This window comes from Stylophora pistillata, chromosome 5 (genome assembly GCF_964205215.1).
Source record: "Stylophora pistillata chromosome 5, jaStyPist1.2, whole genome shotgun sequence".
Classification (NCBI taxonomy): Eukaryota; Metazoa; Cnidaria; class Anthozoa; order Scleractinia; family Pocilloporidae; genus Stylophora; species Stylophora pistillata.
This window is the reverse complement of record NC_142523.1, coordinates 23770331-23794119: the sequence shown is the minus strand read 5'-3', so window position 1 is coordinate 23794119 and position 23789 is coordinate 23770331. Positions and strand designations below refer to the sequence as shown.

General features: G+C 39.3%; 2 long non-coding RNA genes across 2 annotated transcripts in view; both read right to left on the bottom strand.

Moving 5' to 3' along the window:
* Positions 1–12202, bottom strand: part of LOC111344307 (uncharacterized) — a 34290-nt gene extending 22088 nt beyond the window's left edge. Inside the window, exons 1-5 of the long non-coding RNA XR_016001935.1 lie at positions 11928–12202; positions 11696–11776; positions 10830–10906; positions 10339–10452; positions 4651–4705 (exon numbers count right to left, since the gene is read on the bottom strand). This is a non-coding gene — a long non-coding RNA (uncharacterized LOC111344307). The remainder of the gene's footprint in view (positions 1–4650; positions 4706–10338; positions 10453–10829; positions 10907–11695; positions 11777–11927) is intronic.
* LOC148730920 (uncharacterized) overlaps positions 1–23789 on the bottom strand; it is a 45050-nt gene that overhangs the window by 8461 nt on the left and 12800 nt on the right. The window lies entirely within an intron of this gene.

Below are 23789 nucleotides of genomic sequence, written 5' to 3'. Positions count from 1 at the left end.
CGAGCCATTATTTTCCAGGTCACCTGTTCACGTTTGATCTTATTTATGTAAAAACCTTCTTTGAGTTTTAAATCAATTGAGTTGTTAGCAGAGTCCAGAATACTAAAGCAAGAAGGGGAGTATTTGTTCTTACAAGAAGGAGATGTGTTGAAATACTTAAAAATATGCGAGCTTTTATCGCTTTCCGTGTGCTCCTTTATCCTAGTAGAGAAGTGGCGACTCGTTTTGCCAATATAACAGGAATTACATCCCGCACAAGAAAATTGATGAACTATCATGGATTTTAGAGCATCAGGAGTACGATCTTTCACACTGAACATGTTTTTATTTTTCAAAGAAGTGAAAACTAGTTTGATATTTAGGTCCGATTTACAAAAGCGCTTAGTGAGTTGTTGGAGTTTGAGGGTCGCTATTTTAGAATAATAGCCGACAAAACGATTTTATAGTAACGTGTATTATTTTGATCAAAGTTCCGGCTATTTTGAGAAGAGGACCCGTCAAGATACCGCTTGAAAGTTCTTTCGATAATATTCGAAGGAAAAGAATTACGACACTTTAAAACGTAATTCTTATATTTATCATACTTGCTACTACTACGACCTTATGTATATATATATATATATATATATATCCCGCTCGGTTCTCCCCCTTCCTTGCATCAGCACTGCACTGATGAGGCCCAGAAATCCGAAACAGTTCTGTCTGCAGTTAGTTATATATATATAAATATATATATAAAGTAAAAAGGTAAACCAAACGATATATATATACTTCGCTCTACTTTAATGTATTGAGCACTGTTTTACGAATATCTACATTGTACAATTTATATATATATACATTAGTTGAAGAAATAAAGAGGACAAATCGAAAAATTCTGTCTGGCGAGCGCTTCGGTGCGAAACTCAGAGTAACAGAGAATCGATACGTCCTCTTTGATTCTTCAAATAATGTATACCCAGCACTGCTAACACAGCACTGAGCACTTTATGCCGAGGTAGACTCTACCTTCACATTTATATAGTGGAATTAAACTTGGCGTCCGTGAAACAGTGCTCGATACAAATAGTAGAGCGGGTATGATGTGTGGTAAGCAGAAAAAACAACTAAATACACATCCCTACAGACCTGTTTCGTGGTTGCCCACTCAACAGGGGATTTTAAGTGGGCGACCACGAAACAGGTCTGTAGGGAGGTATATGTAGTTGTTTTTTTCTGCCTACAACACATCATACCCGCTGTACTATATATATATATATAAACAGACTAGGAGAAGTCGTGGCTGTGAAAAAGTGCTCGATGCGGGTTGCAGAGCGTTTCAATAGCGGTTATAAATTAATGACAGGATGGCAGGAAGATCGTTTCACCATTACTCTGAGTTTTACGCAGCTTGCGCTGCGATCGTTAGACGGTTTATTATCGATGGAAAACATGTTTTATAACCGCTATATATATATATATATATATATATATATATATATATATTTAGTATAATTTCAGAGCTGAGCAAAGAGTTTCCAGCAATCTGATTGGTCGAGCGGTTTCTTATATGACGCTATATAAACCGCCCCACGCGGTTGATATAAAAAGCTAAAATAAAATGTTAATAAATGTTACTAAAACGTTATGATTTTAGAGATTTCTCTGTTGTTCAGCTCTGAAGTTATACTAAAACAATTATTCGCCTGAGGTTCGGTGAATATCGTCGAATAATCGATTATCGATTATTCGACAATATTCACCGAATCCGAGGCGAATAATTGTTAAATATATATGCAGATGGTAGCGATCAAACAAGACGACACACGGTTGCTGTTACTCGGAGTCTTCGTGCTTACGCACTCATCATACAGATTTAATCTATCTGATAAGTGCGTAAGCACGAAACTCCAAGTAACAGAAACCACGTGTCGTCTTGTTTGATCGCTACCTACTGTATTAAGCTCTGTACATGTGTATTGAGCACTATTCAACGGTATCGTCTACCTCCTCAAATGTGTATATATATATTTATAAATAGAATAAATGTTTCAAAAGAAAATTTGCACTGAGCGGGATTTGAACCCACGTCCCTCCTGTTACTAGTCAGGTGTGATGACCACTACACTATCAGGACAACCATGCTGGTTGTTTAGGGTGCCCGCCCCTGTTCTGCATATGATAAAGAATTTTTAAGCTATGCAAAGATTGCATCTCTCTGTGGTATTTGAGTACATATATATATATATATATATATATATATATATATATATATGTAAAAATATATATATATATATATTAAAAACTGTATATATATAAACTATATATATAAATATATATTAAAAACTGGATCATTGGATAATGCAATTCAAGACTTTTTATTGGCTCAGCCATTATGGTATATGAGCCAATATACCATAATCTAATTTCTGTACATTGATATTCATGCGGTTTCTTCTCACAAAATAAAGTCGAGAAGATTTGTCTAATAGTTTTGGGGCGTTTTTTTAATAAAACAATTATTCCACTCGCGTTTGTTGGATATGAGATGATTATAGCCAACTCGGCGCTACGCGCCTCGTTGGCTATCTATCATCTTATATCCAACGCGCGCTCGTGGAATAATTCCTAAATATAGGGTGTATATATATATATATATATATATAAATGTAAAAATGTAAAAAACCTTATCTTTGAATCGCAGAGTGCTCTACAATCATATGGAGCTTTGTAAACGATTATTTAGGAAAATAATCGTTTACAAATCGTTTAATTTTTATTGTCCTAAATAATCGTTTATATATATATATATATGATTATTTGGGGTGTACAAGGTCAGGGTTTCCCTCATATACAGAATATATATATATATATAAACATATTAGATCTAAGTTAAAACACCAACACATAACCAATACTTAAGCTTTGTGTGAAAAGCTAAAGGACGGGAAAGGTAGGCTTCATGTGGGATTTGCTTTTTGCCTAAAATTGAACATCCTGGCTGAGTTCTTATCAGGCTGAATCTCATTAATTCAGAGTCAGACCCATGCTTTCTACAGTTCTTCTATGGGACTAGATCACTTTTACTAGGGGGTGTAAAAGTGTTGGTAAAAGTCTGGAATTTTAAAAGGTGTGTGCATGGAAATTGACAGTTAGTTTGTTGTTATTTTGGGTATATTTTGGTAAATTCACTCAGATATACATCTGATTAGACTCACAGGCCCCCTTTGTATAAGATTAACACTCAGGCTCATGCCCTGTCAGAGCTCGGGAAGTGGCTGAGCACCCTGTGGTTAGAGGGGGATTGAAAGTCCACAGCTGCAGGCTTTGAAGAGCTGTAAAAACCTGATGGCTAGGTTTTCGCTTGAAGGCAGGAATCGCCCACCCTTTTCGCCAGCCTGGCTGAAGAAAATGCATGAAGCTAAACGTCAAGGCTAGAGCCACATGCAGCCCAGCCACCACCCTATCAAAGGGTGGGCTTTAAATGCCTCTGTGTGGAGAGCTAAGGGTTAGGTCAGCTGGCATATAATTATAAGGCTGGAAGGGGCTTGTCTCCTTCATCCAGGTTCATAGCCTGCACTGCAGGATTGGTAGTCACGCTTCTACCCTATCGCACACCTGCCACATGGCTGATACTCCATGGCCGGAGGGTGGTTGAGTGTTAAAAAGCATGCCCTTGAGAGAGAGGGCTCAATTAACATTGCAATAAAAATCTTGTGGCTAGGTCTTCACTTGAAGATGGGCATCGCCCGCATTCAAGCTAGCCTGGCTGAAGAAAATGCAAGAAACGTAACGTCAAGACTAGTGCTTGCATACATCCAAGCCAACACTTTATGCAAGGCTGAGTTCCAAAAGATTCAGTGTGGAATACTCAAGAGTGGGAATGGTTGGTTTTTGTAACCACTTGGTCCACTGGAACTTTTTTTCTAAGGCTGCAATGGGCTTGTCTTATTGACCGTGTTTTAAAGCATGCATTGCGGAACTGGTAATCAGGCTTGTACCTGTCACATCTTAGCTACTGGGCTAACACTCCATGGCTAAACTGAAAATCCAAGTCGATATCCTAAACATCAGGCTTTGCAATGTCAATTGAGCCCCCTCCCTCAAAGGTATCCTATTTAACACCCAACTAACCTCCAGCCATAGAGTGTCAACCCAGCAGCTGAGGTTTTTACAGGGCACAAGCCTGACTACCAATCTTGCAATGCAGTCTTTCAACCTCGATGTATAAGACCAGCCCCTTCCAGCCTCAGAGAAAAATGGCAGTTGGTCAAGGGGTTTCAAAAACATACCCTCCCTTTGCCCCTAGCTATTTGCAATCCACCCTTATATAGGTTAGTGGCTGGGCTACGTAGGGGCACTAGTCTTGACGTTAGGTCATCTGTATATTCTTTGGTCAGGCAGGCTTGAAGGGGGGTAATGCATCAGGTGTTAGCTGCCCCTCATAAGCTCTCAACCACTCTGCAAACACAGGGTCTCTACCCAATAGCTGACCTCTATCAGGGCATGAACCTGACCGTCAATCTTGCAACATAATGAGCAGGTATTTGCAAATCCAATCAGATGTTTTTCTTGGACATGAAAGTACCTTATTCTTGAAAAATGAAAAAGTTCCCGGCCACACTTTTTGCTAATCTAACGGTCCCATACATTGGCAAAGTAAGATCTTACCATACTATTGAATTCCACCATGCATCATCTTCCCGCTCAAGTGTTGTTCAGTTTGCTACAAAAAATTACAAACATACAATCAAACTACATAAAAAATACTGCATTTAAGCTTTTCACACTAGAGACGTAACTCCCTCATTGCTCTCTTACAAGCCATTAAGCTTTTCGTCCATGTCAAATGACAATAATAATTAATTATCACAAACATTTTTAAAATGTGAAAATGTAGGAGATAAAGTTCACAACAATTATAATATAGGCTTACATTCATTGCAGTGACCTAAAAAACTATTTGAGTTTTAGAATTTATGACTGTCACGTTACTTAAAACAGAGCCGTTACAGCTTTGTGATGGAATTCACTGCAATTTTTTTCCCCTGGGGATTGAAGATAGTAATATACTGCCTGGACTCAGCAACAGACCCACACTGTTTGAGAGATTTGAACTTTATGTGGAAATATCACCCATCAGCGATCGTTTTCTCTCTACCAGCAGTCATATTAAAAACTAACTGATCTTTACACTTAGTAATAACTTTCTGGCTAAAGTGAGAGAGAACAAGGCTTTAAAACCTTATTCCAGGACTCTAAAGGAAGCTTCACTATTCTTCTTCTTCGCCTGGGTATCCCCCAACGAAGGAAACTCATTGCATTAGCATTCCAAAGTGACGTAGTTTAAAGAGAGAGATAGAAATGTGACAAGACTTGTTCTACATGCTTCATTTGAAGAGATGATATTATCACATCCTCTGTTACAAGTCAGTTCCCTAAGAAATATTTTTCAAAACGAATTATGCGAGATTTCTTCGGAATACGTCTAGATTACACATGTTGGTTATACTGCGGTACTTGGATTCAGTTAGAAATTTATCCTACTTTTGGTTCCCTAAAAATACCCTATCCCTCAGCTTGCTTAAAAGATTGACTCGTGGATTTTCAGAACACGGTTTTGTTCTTTATTTGCAGAATGTATTCTTTTCAACAATGCAAGGAAAACTTCATTAGGAACATAGGAGGGCTAGAATTGACTTTTTTGAGCAGCTATCAGGAAAGGTAAAACTCATTCCATGTTGCATCTTTCAACCAGTATGAACAGAACGCATTCAAAGGAATTACATTGAATGAATTGGACTATGTTGAGCTAGATCACGTGGAACTTCAGTTAGTTTAGGCAGGAGATGATTGGATGCTTCTTGATTGAGTTGAATTGGATCTGAAGTTGGTAACACATATAGCACCTGAACTGTTTCATTACAACTTGATGCAAATATATCACCTACAGTAGAAAGTTACAGTTCTGCTTTGTTTCTTAATTCAGCTTCAATTCAATTCAGGCATCATTTAACCCATTTACATTGAATAAGGTGCATCATTGTAAAAGGCTTTTCTACTTCATGGCTATACTCGATAGTTCCTCAGTTTCAGTTAGTCAAACCTACGAATTTTAGCTCAATAAATTTCACTCTCGATGTGGGATAGGTTAGTTCAGTCGCCCATCTGGAAAAGCTGTTTTTACCATTGTGGGCACAAGATGATCACATATTGGGCATATGGAGGTGTCGCAAACTACTCTGGAGTAACAGGTTTCGTGTGTTGTGATGCCCCATGGATGTTCAATTGGAAAGGTACCCACTACAAAATCGAATGGGCATCTATAAACCAGTTTTCCGTGTCGGGTTGAATTATTAAATACTTCTTCCACAATGCCTTCGAGAAGCTTGGCCTTGAATATTTCGAAGACCGACTGAAGATCAACATTTGGATAGAATTGGGAAACATCAATAGCATTTTTTAGGTCGTAGTGTCTTTCAGTAATATGCTCCTTAGATTCCGTGGATATAAACACTCGTCCGAGAGCCTCCCTGCACGAATAACAACGTGGAATCATGGCTATCCTCGAGTATCTAGGTCCTCATCGAAGAGAAAATGGTCGAGGGCAGCCATTTTGGACAATCCTGTGTTCTTATTGGCCGAGATTAAAGGCCAATGAGAACACAGAGGAAAACTAAACCGCTTGTTTAAAAGAGGAACTATGACGACCCTTTTTGTCTGTAGAGCACAACCAATCACGAAATCGAACAAATTGTAAGACGTGCAAACTGCTTCGATTAGAATACTTACTTCCGCTACAATCCACTCTGGTTGAGCAGGGGCCACTAGTGCATGGATTGTCAATTTTACTCCCCACTCTGTGTGGTGAGGGGCGGCAAGAAGGAAATGACACATATGAGGTCTCCCTCTCTCTTTCTCTCTCTCCCACTCCCCCTCCCCTCTTCTCCCTGTCTCTCTTTCTCTCTCCCCCTCTCTCTCTCTATTATCTTGGTAGGAATATCATTAACAACACCCGTTAGCCTAGTTTAGTCTCAAAAAGAGGTACCTGTATGAGGAGACCTTGAAATGTTGCGAAGGAATGAAATAAATCAGAATAATTTTCCAGGAATGCATATAACATCTCTATTATCTATCATACTCGAAAAGAGGAGAGCCAAATAATCGAGCATAATTTTTTATACGCTCCTTTTTGTGCATTTCATGATGATGTAAAAGGTACAAACATATCGAATTTAACACCAACTTCTTTTGTTATTTTAATCCATTGCACCACGCATTATCTCTTGTAATCAAATATTACATCTATGCGACTTCTAAGATTGAGGAAACTAATTGTACTGGGAAGCTGTTACTATGCTTTGATTCTAGTAAGAAAGGAAGCCATTTAGCTGCAAAGCTTCCAGGTAATGGTACAAGGACAATTTTTAAACAGCATATCAGACTTATTTTACAAAGCAGGTAGACAAAGCAGAAGGTTAATTGACTCTGATTCATGGTACTAGTTGGGAAAAACCAGGTTGAAAGAATTGTGGTAGACTATGTTGAGCTAGATTACGTGGGGCTTCTGTCAGTTTAGCCAGATGACTTCTCGATTGGGTTCAACTAGATCTGGAATCATGTCATTACAGCAATGTAAATATCTCAGCTAAAGCAAAAAGTTACAGCTCTGTTTGTTTTTTGTTTTTTTTATCGAGCCTCAATTCTTGACTATTTTCTCGCGCATCTACACTGAAAAGGTATATCATTCTGATTGACTTTTCTGCGTCGTGACTGCAATCAACAGTTCCTTTCCTTATTTAATTTTGCCAAAGCTTTGGATTTTAGCTCCATGAGCATCACCTCCAATAGGAGATCGTTAGTTAGGGTCTAGCTAGTCCAACTAGTTAGGGTCTCTATCCGGAAAAATTGTTAACACCCATCTAGGCACAAGAAGGTTGCAGGAGCATCTTAAGGTGGTGCATACGACTCTTACATAACGGGTTTCCTCTGTTGGCATGCTCCATCTTCCAATTGGATAGCTGCCTACTTCAAATTCTATCGGGCAGTAATAAATCAATCTTGGCGCGGATGGATAGCGGAGATCAACTTTTACTAGCAGAATGCCTGCGCAAAGCTTTTCCTTGAATGTTTTGAAGATCAACAGTGGATCAATGTTTGGATAGAATTTGGAAACGCCAATAACATTAGTTTGGTCGTAGTGTTTGTCAATGATGTGCTTCAAGGATCTGTTTCCTAAATACGGCCACTCTCTCTCTCTGCACGAGTAACAAGGTACATCCATGGCAAAAGTACAAAAAATATCATCAACCAGAGCTCAACTGAACCGCTATTGTGGACGGGATAAAACGACAACGTTATCTGTCTGTAGAGCACAACCAACCCCGAGATTAAAGCCACGAGAATGAGGTAAGAACACAACGTTTTCTATCTGTAAAGCACAAACAGCCACGAAATCGAACCACGAGGATGGCCCTAGGCCGAGATGCTTTGCGCGCCGTGTTTATTGTCTATTATCCGGGACCCCGAATAATGCAAAGAGTACCATAACGGTAGTAATTTTTACCATTATTTTCATGGAAAAATTAGAAAAAAGGGTATTACTACCCAGAGCACAACTAAACCGCTACTTTGGAAGAGGTATATCGACGACGCTTTCGATATGACAGAACCAAAGACCAAATAGGAGAATTTGTAAGACGGGCAAATTACAAATGTACATTGTACCATGATACAATCACAACTCATGGCTGAAATATCAGACTCATAAATTATGCTCTTGAAAATAAGTGTAAAAAGCGAGAGGTTTAACGAGGAATCGACCCTTAACGTCTGGATACACATTACATAGAGACGAAGACATTCCAATACTTGAATTTGTATTGGTGTCATTCCTCAGGTACAAAGCAAGGTACGAAGAGAAGCGCTACGCATCTGCGAGAAAATCTGGCACAATCCATGTTCAATAAGAATAGAGGATACCAAAACGAAATTTTTGGGGAATGTATCCTGTATTTCGTTTTTACTAGGAGAAGAAGGTCACTGAAAAACTTAATTGGGATTAATCTTTCGATCGATTGTAAACGTTTCCCGCGTGACGTTCACCCAAGTACCGAGAGGAGCTTTCTGTTTGACCTTCTTCCGAAATGTCGTGTAGCATGGCCTCTGCTAAATCACTGCTGGGTTTTTTTTTGTTTATTTATCTTTTTTTTTTGCAAAAACCCTAACTGAGCTGTCTTATGTTCATTCCATGCTTTTAGAATTGATCTAGTATATATAATATGGCGGCTGTCCATTCCTGCAAGATGACCTCTTTTTGATAGTTTCGCTACCGCGAGCACGTCATGAAAATGGCAAAAGTACGTAGCGAATACTACACACACGGTTGGTTTTCCTCAACTCACGGACAAACAGACACTTTCACTGTGCAAGTTAATAATTAATTAGCGATTTTCTTCGTCGGTCACAACATCTAAGAGATACTCAGTCTGAAAGTGTCACTTTTTTTATTAGAATAAACTAAAGTATATAGCCCAAAAAGAATCAAAAGTTTTTTGAACATAGTAATAGGAGTTTCAATGTGAAGGTAAGTGCTGGTGTTGACTAGAAGTGGAAGCGGAACTGTAAGTAGTGTGATTGTCTTAACATTTAAGCCTATGTTCCTCGAAATTGCTGGCCACTTCAACCTGTGGAAGTATAACCTCCCAATTGATTATTTCGGTTCTGCGCTAAACAAGACAGAACAAGGCGTAGAAGAGACTAAAGACTTTTCCCCCAACATTTTTTAGGCAAATTTTAAATAATTTTCGGTGTCTATTAGCGCACGACATCCTTCACATACATTTATGCTATTTCTTTTAAAAATATAAACTTCTACATTTACTTTAAAAATGTCAACTTCTACATTATGATTTGCTAAGAGAAATCCCCTTTGCATTTAACACAATGCAAAAGAAATAAAGGTCAAACAGACTAAAACATAGTTGATCACACGACACGTACACGCTCGGAAAACTCGTCCACTAAACACCAAATTAGTTTTTGGATTAGCTTTACCTTTCTAGAAAAATTATATCTGATACCAAGCTTGAGAGAAGTATTCTGTATAAATTCTGCGAAAATTTCTGAGTGTGTGGCTAAAATTTGCATAATCTTTGTGTTCATGCTGAACATTAATGTAAAATTAACAAGCTTTTGTAAATTATTTTTTACATATTCCCATGGTCTTTGAAAGCTGAACTATTCGTTTAATCTAACTGAAATTGCACTATACTGCCCAAAAAAAAAAACTACAGATTGTATAAAATTACGTTAAGCTTGATTTCATAACTATTTCCAATTTTGGCTACATTGACATACCTGAAATGAATGTCGAAACTTCATTATTAATAGTAGTTTTTGCTCAGATCATCGCAAAAAGTTAACGACAGACGTAAAAGAAGCGGGATTGCCAACATCATTGCATCTGTAACCCTAAAATAAGAAGAAAAACAAGTGGAAAGTTGTGCAAAGTATTTAAATAACTCTGAGTCAAAACAGTGCAGAATTTCATAAGGTTGATTTGACATAAACTTACTTGAAAAGAAAGAAACGTCTGATGAGAAACTTATAATAAAGAATTAAAGCTTCATTCTTGCTTTGACAAATGTCTTGCCTGAACAAGTCGATAAATCCCTTCATAAATAACTTAAGGACTTTAAGCTGAAGAAGTTTTAATTATCAGTGCTACATTCTTCACCTTGTGTTTTTATCTGCACGAGTTAAGGCCATAAAACCTTCAAACATGTCTTGTCTGTGTAATAAGATCTTTACTATAAAATCAAAACTATTATTTTCCAACTGAAATTTACCTTGGAATACGTGAATTTGCCAAATGCAGAGCTCTTCCCCTAGGATTTCGTTCTAACACCAACGACTGAAAGCGCAGCTGGCAGTGGACAACAAGTAAATATGAAATCTTTGGCTTTGAAAAAATTAAAATATGTGTGTATTGCGGTTTGTAATTTGCATGAGAACTATCTAACAGATAATGAAACTCATAGGAAGAGGTAATAGATTGCTGAGTAAGAGTGAGTTTGCGTAATTGCTTTTTGTTGCATCTGATTGGTATTTTAGGTCGGAGCGTGAAAAATTAATCGATTGTCAGTCGAGGAAGTAGATATCTTTTCAGTCAAGTGTGTTTGTGTGTCACCAAGCAATTTTCATATCTCACCATGAATTTCCTATTCAATTATTCATTCGCGTGGGATGTCACAGATGAAAACAGTCTTTGCAAAGTTCAGTATGGAGATTATATGACATCCTGTGATAGATGCGAGATATTTGTTGCCTTAAAGTCCTGTGGCTCGTTTGGAAGTTTTACGAACATCGAAAGTGAGAGCCATGTCGTTAATCCTAATATCCTCCTAAACTGGTAATCGCGTTTTTTTTTCTTTTATTTCGTGATAATTCGAAGTGATCGTAAATTGACCAACTTTGAGTTAAAACAGTGGAAAATTTGAAACTACTGATTTGAAATAAACTTAACGGACGGAAAGGGGAGAACTTGATACGAAACTTGTAATAAAGATTCAAAGTTTCAGTCTTGCTTGGGCCAATGTTTACTCGGTGAGTCTTGCCCTGGAACGTCTCCAAAGATCGATCCCTTTAAACATAGCTTTAATTTCGTATGACTCTTACTTGTTTGCTATAATGGAGCTCCGAAATCACTGCTTACCTGAATTTTAGGCTGTCTTTCTTCCATTTCATCTGTAGAAAGAACTTCTTCTGCTACTTTGTTTATTGTATTGTCTAGCACCTGGGATGTCAAACAGGAAGCTCAACATTTACCTAATGTCATATCAGCTACATTCTTGTTCCCATAAGCAAAATACTGGACATGTCACGTTAATAATTAGAACAATTATAAAGTCAGCAAATTGAAAATTAAGGAAATTTGGTCCTAGCACCTTTTTTAAGAACTTATTTCTAATCTCGCAGCCCTCGCTTGCTTGAGCTGAACTGAGAAATCAGGACTGACCCTTTTCTCATTTTTGTGCAAACATCGCTGTCTGTCATTACCTTTGGTCAATATTCCTCAATAAGGCGGTTAGTAAGAAGTTAATCCGCATAAAATGACATTTCAAATCTTTAAAAATTAACAAGTTTGCGGTTGACTTAATATTACCATAGGAAATAATAATAATAGTAACAATAATAATAATAATAAAATATTTATATAGCGCCTATCTTTTTCAGTGCCAAGCGCTTTACAATGCTTTGAAAAGGACTAAAATCGTATACCTATATATATATAATAACAAAATTAATTACAAAATGGAGAACCTAGGATAGTTCATAACCTTGCTTAAAAAGAAAGGTCTCCAATCTAGATTTGAACTTAGAAAGGGGCATTGGGACTTTCGATTCTGTGGTTTTGGCCATTCTTTAGAGCGGTTTTTCGGTTCCTAAGAGAACCCAATGCCCCCCTCCCTCAATAAGACTTTTTAACATGCCTTTTCTGTGTAATAGAAATTTTAAAGTGAAATCAAAACAATCGTTTTCAAATTAAAACCTATCTTGGAATACGTGAAGCTACCAAATGCAGAGCTCTTCGCCAAGGATTTCGTTTTAACACCAATGATTAAAGCGCAGCTTACAGTCGACTCTGAATGCTAAAGTAAACAGTCTCATAACGCGGAAATTACGAACAGATTATAACACTGAGATTGAGAATTGAATTCGCATGATTGTTTGTGATGACGTCACCGCCTGTGATTGATAGTTCAGGTTGCTTGAAAAGATCACTGTCAGTTCAGAAAGGAGATAAATTCTTAATCAAATGTGTTTTTAAACAACAAACATATGAAATACATATATATGAACTGCGGTTATGAAACGTATATGTGCACGATATGTGCACATATGTGCACGAATTAATTTGATGGCCTGCTCCCAGTTGGCTTGTTAGCTCAATTGGTAGAGCGCTGCACTAGTATCGCAGAGGTCAGTGGTTCGAATCCCGTACAGGCCTGAATTTTTTTCAGGTCTGATTTTCACAATTGCTTAAATAGTGCTTTACTGCGAAGGATCGTGCACATATACAAATGTGTTTTTGTTCTGGAAAGGGTTGATATTTAATTAAGCAAATTGAGAATTGACGGGCGGAAACACTCTGTGTGTACAAACTATGCAATAGAGATAGCCAGTCAGACAATCAAAAAAAAAAAAGGTTGTATGACATCCTGTAGTAAATGCTAGGTTTTTGTAACTAAAGGAAAAAAAACAGTCGGCAATACGTATTATTAAGTCATGCAGCGAAGTTCTAAAAACACCGAACGTTAGAGCCGTGTTATTAATCATAAACTCCTCCGAAACTGGTAATCGCGTTGTTTCTTAGTTCATTTCGAAATAATTTGTAGTGGTTTTTAAAACTCTCTTCTATTCATTGGGAATAAGCGTTGAGAAATTTTTGAAATAAATTTGACAAAGTGGGGATTGAATATTTCAATTTGTTTATTCAATCTGTTTTTGCGACTCTCCGGCCTACCAGAATTTCCTCAATCCATTTGTTGTTTTTTTTTTGTTCGGTATGGGAAAAGTCATTTTCAATTGAACTGAATAAGATTTTGTCAGACAGTCTTACTTGACAAAAAAAGTAAAAAGCTACAACAAAAAACAAAAATACCCTCACAATAATGAGAAAATCGATAGATGGGAGAAGCCATGACGCCACGATGGCCTTGGGCAACGAGTCACGACAAGAACGGCCGTGCACTCAGACTAAACTAACGTGCACTCGACTTCTGATGTGATAGTTAACTGTCTAGCACATTTATCGAGGTTTATTGTGATATTCTTCTTTCTTGCAAAACAAACCGAACATATCTTAAATTTACATGATAGTTATAGCATGTGTGTCCTCAACGGTCCCATATTAGTCACCGCAGCTTGACTTTAAATTGTGATTTCTCCCTCACGTTCGACCAACGCCATTCAAACTGCTATCGACGCGAAGCTTTTTCTATGCTATATCAAGTGAGCTGAGTGCCGAGGGCCATATATCAAGGACAAAAATGTGGCGCTAGCCTAAGGTTTTAAAAATTGGATACTGATGACACGCCGGCCAGTGTAATTTGTCAAATATTTCTAGAATCTTCTATTTTAATTATTTCAGCTAAGTGATTAATGCATTAATGTCCACCACTAAAGGATGTTTCATTTAAACCGCAGACAGCGTGACTATGGTTTTACCATTCAGATGAAGACCTTTCGTTCCGTTAAAAAAAAAGCGTGTCTCGCACACTTCGACCTCGAATTATATAGTATAATCTTTAATGAGGATGCCAACGTCACAAAAGTGGTTTACAGGAGGGTCCTCTTAAGTTAAATACTAATACAAAGATAAATTACAAATAGCAACAAATAACTAAAGCTAAATCTAAAAACTAATTAAAAACACTAATGACAAAGTAATAAACTAAAAGTAATACTAGCAAAGTCAATTAAAGTTAAAAATTAAATTTAGGCGGGCCACATTTGAAGGCAGGCAGTGAGTTTGCATTTCTTAGTGAGATGTCTAAACCATTCCCTATATCTGCGCTAAAGTTAACTGACGACCAATGACCCTATCTTCTCGTAGCACTGGATTTTCGAACGTCATTTCTCGATCTTGTGTTGTAACCAGGAAAGTCACAATTAAATGTGACAGGAATAGTATTACATGAATGGTTGTTAATTAATTTATACATAAAGATGGCATGGTGTTCCTTTCTAAGACGCAGTAATGGTTTCCAGCCAAGTCTTTATGGGGCCTCATTTGCGGAAAAATAAACAGGTAAGTCTAAAATGAGGCGAGCGGCCTTATTCTGCAACACTTGCAGCTCAGACATTAAGGACGCATTTCCGCGATCTCCCCAATTGATATCCCCATAGTCAAAAATAGGTAAAATGAAACTATTGAAAAACATAATTATAGCATTGAGGGGGAGGCAAGATTTGATACGCCTTGAAAGACCTAACTTTCCACTGACCTTACTACGAATATAGTCAATGTGGTCAGTCCAGGAGAAGCGGTTATTAATCACAATGCCTAGGTAAGTAAAAGAATCTACGTTATCGAGAGGGGTATCATCAGCCGAAATGAGTAGGGACTCAACTCTATTCAATCGGGAACTACTATCGATAAGCAAAAATTTGTATTTTTGAACATTCAGAGTCAGTTGGTTTGCCCGAAGCCACCCACATATACGTTTTAAGTCAGCGTTAATCTTACTTTGTAATTCTACAGTAGATTAGGAAGCGAGATATAAAACAGTGTCATCTGCATATAAAGTAACCTGACATAATTGCTAAACATCAGGTAGATCATTCATGTAAATCATAAATAAAAGCGGGCCCGATATAGAGCCTTGAGTAACGCCAGTGGATACAGCGGAAGCTTTAGAACAAGCATAATCGCAGCTAGTCATTTCTGTTCTGTTTGTTAAGAATTAAGTAAACCAGGCTTTGCCAGCATCATCAACACCGTAAGTTGAGAGCTTCTGGAGCAGTATTGAATGATTGACAGTGTCAAACACTTTGGCGAGGTCTAAAAAAACAGCACCGGTCAGGCAACCATTGTCCATGGAGTGAGGGATCTGATCAGAAAGCTGAGTGGCGGAAGTAACAGTAGATGACTTCAATCTAAATCCAAACTGGTTGGGTGAAATTAAATTATTCTCAGTAAGATATGCATAAAACTGAGTATGTACCTTGAGTCAGTTTGCTAGACATAACGTCTCGTAGTCACGTTCGACGCACTAAAAACTATTATAAAACGAATACAAGAATTGTAAAAACGTGTAAAATGGTATATAAAAAGTCACTTGTAAAAATGTAGCGGAATTCCAAATCGATTTCGATCAATTACGATCCTCATCAGTAGTACTCCGCCATGTTTAAAATACTCATAAATAATTGTTCATATAAGTGACTCTGAAATGTCCACACTTCTTCCAGGCTTCATGTAAGCGGTCATGATGTATCAATCACAGCTCGTGGGATTTGAAAAAAGTTCCATTCGTTCTTGGAGTTCCTAAGCGAGTCTTCGTTCACATTATTTATCCTCACTCCTTCAGTTATTTGTCTCAGCATCGCGTCATTGTGATAAACCCCCGTCACATCCATTCGGAACTGCTTTACCTCTCTATTGTGTTTCTCTTTACAGTGTTTCCACAATGCAGATCGTTCTTCCTTATTGTTAAGTGATTGCGTATGCTCTTTCCCTCTGGTATACGCGCTCCTGGCTGTTTCCCCTACGTATACGCTGTTACACTGGATACACTTAATCTCATACGTCACACTTTCTCTATCACACGGTCCTTTTCCACCTGTGCTACACACTGGGCAGTCTTCTCGTCCACACTGTCGCGGTTTAAATGGGTCGGACTTTTGGAGTAGTCGTTTAATGGCGATTCCGGCTTTCTCCACCACTTTAATATTGAAACCTTGCTGCTTTATTTCTTTCTGGTATTCCTTCCGTAACCGTGAGTTGGGCGTAGCTGGTACAAATATTACTGATTCATTCCCGCCGCGTTTGTACCAGTTGGATTTCCTTTCGCTCTTTTCCTTTTCTCGTTCCACCTTTCTCCACTCCTTGGGTCGATGTAACGGTCTTTCTCCTTTTCGCTCAGCTCTTTGTCTCGCTCTAAAAGCTTTGAGGGCTGAATCTACAACCTCATATCTGAATTTCTTGCTATACCCCGAGTATTGCATTCTCAGGACCATCTCGTTAACATTCTCTACTACTCGTTCCCATGGTAACAATCTGCTACAGTTAAGTAAGACCCGAAGGACTTCTTGGGTCAGGACTGTTCTCTTTGTACTCCAGCTTACGGCAGACCTAGCATGTATGACTGTCTTAGAAGCCATGCTCTTGGAATAAAACTCATACATGATCACTGAGGCTGAGGCTTTCTCGTCCTGCCTGTCTGTCTCTTTCCCTTTTGTTTCCATCCACACCTTCAAGTCAAGGATAGGTAGCTTTCCGTCCTGGTGTTTAGAGGGGTAATCTATTTCGAGTTGTATTGACGGGTGTATGTCGTTTCCTATCTGTTTTATCAATGTCATAGTCCTCTCATCGTCACTGATTCCTTGATCCTCAGCTACGGATCTCTCATCCATGTGAGTTTTTCCATCCTTGTACCTCATCCCAACTGGTGTTGCTTGTACAGCCATGTTGATGTCATCCACGTACCGTTTGTTCATTTTCACAACGATGGCCAATTCATTCAGCCTTGTTGCAAATTTTTCCTCCCACCAAATCATGAAAATCTGGGCCAGTACCCCGGTTAATTTAAGGCCAATTGGACCACCTCTTATTTGCTTTCTGATCTCGTTATCAAATGTGAAAACATGATTTTTCATAATCACTGTCAATACGACTCTTAATGCCTCTTTCAACATAATACGTTTCGCACGTTCATCTGGCTGTGTGACTGGTGGGTTCCACGATTTAAATCTTTTCTCTTTCTGCTCCTCACTCCCACTTGCAGTGATCGTGGGTGGTCTCCCTCTATTCGTCTTTCTCGTTGGACATACATTTGTAATCTCCATCCTAGCTAGCACTTCCGGTGATGTCGTTAATGCCAGGTACAGACCCAACTCCTGACTGTTGATACTTCGGATACTGATGTTACTCTCGTAGAAAACCTCACACACCTTATCGATTGTGAACCCAATATCAAGACTAGGATATAAAGCAATCACGTCGGTGGAGCCAATTATTAAGTTGTCGTTATCCTGGTCCTGATTAACTCTGTTCATTTCCGCGATCATGTCTTCCGTGCTCGTGCATATGGCGCTATTCTCTCTCGATTTCCATACCTCTGTAAGTACAACGCTCACCAGGTGAGAGAGCTTGCAGTTGTAACCTACCACTGCCCCGCATACCGGTCTAACGGGGGGGCCCTTGTACTCATCACTGTACTCTTTATGGTCCTTACGTAGGGTATATAGCGGTGCTACTTGGCTATCACTATTTAACATATTGTTCTTTACCCTAGTCTCGTTATTGGTCTCGCTCCCTGCATTTAAAATGCGCACCCAAGACGTCGAATGTGCATTTATGAGCTGTTGTAACCGGTCATGTTCATCTTTGGTAATTAAGACGCTATCGACAACGTGCGGTTGAGAAGCTACTCTGTAGTTCCCCATGCTGTCTACGGAGAGGCGACCTGACTTGTCTGTTTGAAACACCACACTCTCCTGACTCTGAACTTTCTTTTTCATTGAAACCAAGCCTTCCTTTTCGTTCTTCTCTAGGTTGCTCCATTTGCAAACCTTTTCATCTTTCACGTATTTTTCTGTTATTTGATTTAATTTTACTTTCAGGTTTTGCATAGCAATTTCCGACCTTTCGTCAAGAGGTTCAGGTAGATGCACTCTCTTGTTGAAGGGGAGATCTGTTGCCCTCATATTGCTGAAATCAAATGTGTTACTCTTAACATCGTACACACTTCCCTTTGTTTCTCCTTCAGGCTCTTTGTTCTCGTCTTGTTGGTTCTTGTCACCCTCGAATTGCTTCCTCTTTGTCCATCTCAGCTTCGCTAGCCCTTTCTCGATCTCCGCCTCACACTCAACAGTGTTCACCTTGTCGTATACAGCAAATTTTGGTGGCAAACTCAATATTTTCTTTTCCTTCTCATCAGTAGAACACCCTCCATAACACCTAGGTTCAGAGTTAAATGTAACCGGCAGGTCATGAGTATGTACCGCCCTCTCTAAAATCCTGCTTACAGCCGGGAGAATGGAAATTGGCCTGTAATTAGAAGCATTCTGTTTATCACCCTTTTTAAACAAGGGTATAACCTTTGCTGTTTTCCATATCGAAGGAAATGTTCTTGTTTGAAGGGATAAATTAAATAAGGCCGTAAGAGAAGGAGTAATAACGTCCACAGCATCTTTTAAAAGACGCGCGCTAATTTTGTCCAGACCAATGGCCTTATTCGTTTTCAATGAACTGATGGATCTTGAGACAAAATCTTCACTAATCGGTTGAAACGTAAAAGTCGAGTGGCAGGCCGTAGCTTTAGCTATGTACGGTTCAGGAACGATTTTTTCCGCAAGGGACTTACCCACGTTCACGAAATATGAATTAAGAGTCGAGGCAATAGATTGACCTGAGGTGAGAAGGACACCATCAGCCAACAAACTGGTAATCCTGGAGGAAGTTTTAGACGAAGGTAGAGTTTGTTTTAAAGCTTTCCAGAAGTCTTTAAAGCTTGATTTACTGCCGTTAATTATTAGGTTAGTATAATAGTCAGATTTGGCTTTCTTGATACTGTGGGTTACCTTGTTCCTCAATTCACGGTACAGACGCCAGTGAGTGTTGTCTTTATTCCCCTTGGCTTTTTTCAGATGGTGATCTCGCTTATTCATAAGAGCTATAATGCTAGAGTTTATCCAAGAAATAGAAAAGCCTCTAACCCGGCTTGTTCTTATTAGAGCATGTACTGCGGCAACCTCTGAGAATAATTTGTTCCTGGTGTCGACACAGTCATCGATATCTTCATGGTTATTTAAAGCCACATGCCAAGCTGCTTGGTGGAGATCAGATACAAAGGAATCTCTGTTGTAATTTTTATACGAGCGAAATTGGATCATTTTTGGTGGAACTCGGTGACGACCATTCTTCATTACATAGTAAACCAAAGAATGATCGCTCAAACCAGGATCTAAAACATCAGACTCCGTAATTTTTTGTTGAGCATTGGTAAAGCATAAGTCGATGAGAGATTCAGAGTGTTCCGTGACGCGTGTCGAAGATTCAATCACTTGCTTGAGATCGTGTAGCTCAGCAATTCCCGTGAGCAATCGTTTGTGAGCCAAATTTGCATTTCTCCTTCCAATCAAAAAATCTATATTAAAATCACCAAGCGCAACTTTATCAAACGCAGGGTCAATCTTGGACAATGATTTATCGAAGTTATCAGTAAAGTTGTCGATCGGTTGATCTGGTGGTCTATAGATACAACCAATAACAAGAGGTGTACAATTCTTTCGGTTGACTTGAATCCACACAGCTTCATTCGCATTATTTAGGTCTTCGCGAATAGTAAATTGATAAAATAGCTGTAATAAATTGCCACTCCTCCACCAACCTTTCCTTGGCGATCCCGCCTCACACAGCTATAGCCAGGCATGAGAATCTCGTCGTCAGTAACCGAATCATTAAGCCAAGTCTCCGAGAATGATAATATATCAAACGACTTAACACCGCCCATGATAAGGTTCACTTGATCAATCTTGTGTAGCAGACTACGAATATTAAGATGAGCCCTAGCTAATCCTCTACTTTTGGGGCCGAACGATAAGCCAGAATTTTTTAGTTGAAAAGAAGGACCAGGTTGAGGAGAGATGTCTCCAGCTAACGGTATAAGACCAGCAGCAAACAGACTAAACTGTGCAATGTTAAGAATTCTGTAGGCTTTTAGAGCGGGAAGTGTCGTGCCCGAAGCAGCATAACGCGATCTTCTCAATTCTCGTCTGCCTTCGCAAAATTTCATTTGCACTGTACTAACTTCAGTTTCTCAGTCATGCGTTTTTTTCCTTCAAATTCCCATAGTCTCAGATTTGCTCTTATGATGAAAGTCAAAAGATAATCGGACACGGCTTGAAGCTATATTTGTTAAGTGAATTAAGTCTGTGTTCAGGGTACCCCCTTGGGAATGTAAACGGAGCGCTTGCATACTTCTGCCTACAATTGAAAAGACCATCTGCATCAGACGCAAGAAAGAATCTGATATGTGTACAGAATTTCACTGCCTCAGTTTTGACCTTAGTTATATTAATGTCTGATGTGGTAACGCACGATCGCTATCATTTGGAAATATTGTGATATAGAAGCTGATACATCGCAAAAATCAACACAAACAATATCATATTATTTATCCCATTTATTATTGCAAGAGAAATTATGGTAAAACGAACGCATTCGTCCAATGGCGAGATCATAGAGTAAAACCAAAACTATAAGTCTGCTAAACATTATCGTTACTCGGCCTTTTCACCGTCTTGAGCACCTTCTACTACTACCCTTGATCTAAGACTCCAGGCCAAAGGCCAAACGTCTTTAGCACTCATTACAAGCTCTAACTACTTAGATTAAATGAAACGTTGTAGTTATGGCTGGTAGACTTTACTGAACTCAAACGGAGGCCATAAAACTGAAAATAAATGGCAAAAGTACACTGATGACGTAATGCGAATGTTTGTCGAACGACGCTACATAAGAAATGAACGTAGCAATATAATTCGAAATGAAGTGCAGTACAGAAACTAATTAACTAAAGACATGAAAATACAGTTCTTTACCTTGTTCAGCCTAAGGAACGCGAAAAGAACGTAAAGGCATGCTAAACTTTACGACCGCCCTTATAAATAAGAGTCTAATGGTCACGCGACCAAAATGGCGCAAAACTTGACCGCGCGCGGACTGGGCTGGCTGCAGTCACACAACCCGAACATTGGTAAGAAAATTTATATATTCATTCACCCTAATTTACCAAACGTTTCGAATACCTACGTTCTATACTTCTTATAATATATCATATATATATTATAATATATCATATATATATATATATTATATATATATATTATTAGACGTTTTGTTACGAAACAAAGTTGGATAATGAACACATATATAGATAGATCTAAGTTAATTCACCACAACATACCCAAAGAGTCAACACAGTCAGTTAATATCCGAAAAAACAAGTGACCTTGCAAAATTGAAAATTTCCATCATAATAGCTCAAACAAGATGTCCACAAAAAATCCCCCCATATTTTATAAAACAAGAACCTACCCTCCCACTCCTTGAGCACATAGTCATTTGCAACCCACCCTTGGATAGCTTGGGGGCTGGGCTGCATACAGGCACTAGCCCTGACGTTGATCCCTATGCATTTCCCTCTACCAGGTTGGCTTGAAAGCGGCCCATACCCGCCTTCAAACTTAAAACTAGACATAAGGTTTTTGCAATGTCAATTGAGCGCTCTCCCCCAGAGGTATGCTTTTAACACGCAATCACCCTCTAACCATGGAGTGTTAGCCTAGTAGGTGAGATGTGACAGGGTAAAAGTATGACCACTAATCCTGCAATGCACGCTTTGAACCTGGATGAATCAGACCAGCTCCTTCCAGACTTAGACAAATATGTCAGTTGACCAAGGAGTTTAAAAAACCCTTCTCTTCCCACCCCCTAAACTTTTCACAGAGAGCCATTTGCAACCCACACTTGGATAGGTTGGTAGCTGGGCTACATGCAAGCATTAGTCTTGACGTTAACCCCTTGAATTTTCCGCAGCAAGGCTGGTTTGAAGTCGGGCGATGCCGACCTCCGAGCAAGAACCTAGCCACAAAGTTTATGCAATGTCAATGGAGCCCTCTCCCCAAAAGTATTCTTTTAAAACTCAGCCACCCTTCAACCAGTGAGTGTTAGCCAAGTAGCTGAGGTTTGACAGGGTACCGGCTTTGACTATCAATCCTACAATGCAATCTCTCAAACTCGATGAATAAGACAAGCCCTTTGCAGCCTCCTGCCTTTTCTTTAGCCTGGCTGGCTTCAATGCAAGTGATGCCTACCTTCAGGTGAAAACCTAGCTACACAGTGTTTCCAATGTCAATCGAGCCTGGCCTTTGAAAATACAGTGAGCTTAACGCAAAGGCTAGTGCCTGCATGCAGCCAGGCACTAAATTATTCACGGGTGGGCTTTAAATGGCTTTGTGTGGAAAGCTGAGGGGTGGGGAGTGTAAGCTTCATGTGGGAATTACTTTTTTCATAAAATGGACATCTTGATTTCTTATCAGACTGAACTTCTTTTGGGCTTTTTTCATTAAGTCAGAGTTAGACCCATGCTTTCTGCTTTCTTCTGGCATGGTCGACTAGATGATATTGGCTGAGAGTGTGGTAAGACTGGGAAAATTTTCAATTTTGAAAGGTGTGTCCTTGGAAATTTACTTTGAGTTTGTTTTTTCTGGGGGGGTATGTTTTAGCGGATTCCCCCAGATTTATATCTGATTGGATTTACAGGCGCAGTATGTTATAAGATTGACACTCAAGCTCATGCTCTGCCAGGGCTCAGGATGTGGGTGAGCACTCTGGGGTTGGTAGGTGGTTGAAAGTCCGCAGCAGCAAGCTGCAAAAACCTGGTGGTTAGGTTTCGCTTAAAGGCGAGAATCGCCCAACTTCAAGCCAGCCTGGCTAAATAAAATACAGGAAGCTTAAAGTCAAGGCTAGTACCCGCACGCAGACCAGCCACCAAGCTATCAACGGGTGGGTTGTAAACGACTCTGTGTAGAAAGCTAAGGGATGGGGAGGGTAGGTTTTAAGACCCCCTGGCCAACTGGCATATGTCTCTAAGACTGGAAGGGGCTTGTCTCATTCATCCAGGTTCAGAGCCTGCCTGCAGGGTTGGTAGTAAGGCTTGTATCTCATCACACACCAGTCAGAGGGCCGAAACTCCATGGCTGGAGGGTGGTTGAGTATCAAAAATTATACTCTCGGGGTAGAGGGCTCGACTGACATTGCAAAAACCTTGTGGCTAGGTTTTCACTTGAAGATGGGCATCACCTGCATTCAAGCCAGCCTGGCCGAAGAAATTGCAAGACGCTTAACTTCAAGACCAGTGCTTGCATGTATCCAAGCCAACATTTTATCCAAGGATGGGTTCCAAATGATTCTTTATGGAAATTTCAGGGGTGGGAAGGTTTGATTTTTGAAACCACTCGGTAAACTTCCACTTGTTGTTTTTCTAAGGCTGCAAGAGGGTTCTCTTATTCACCGA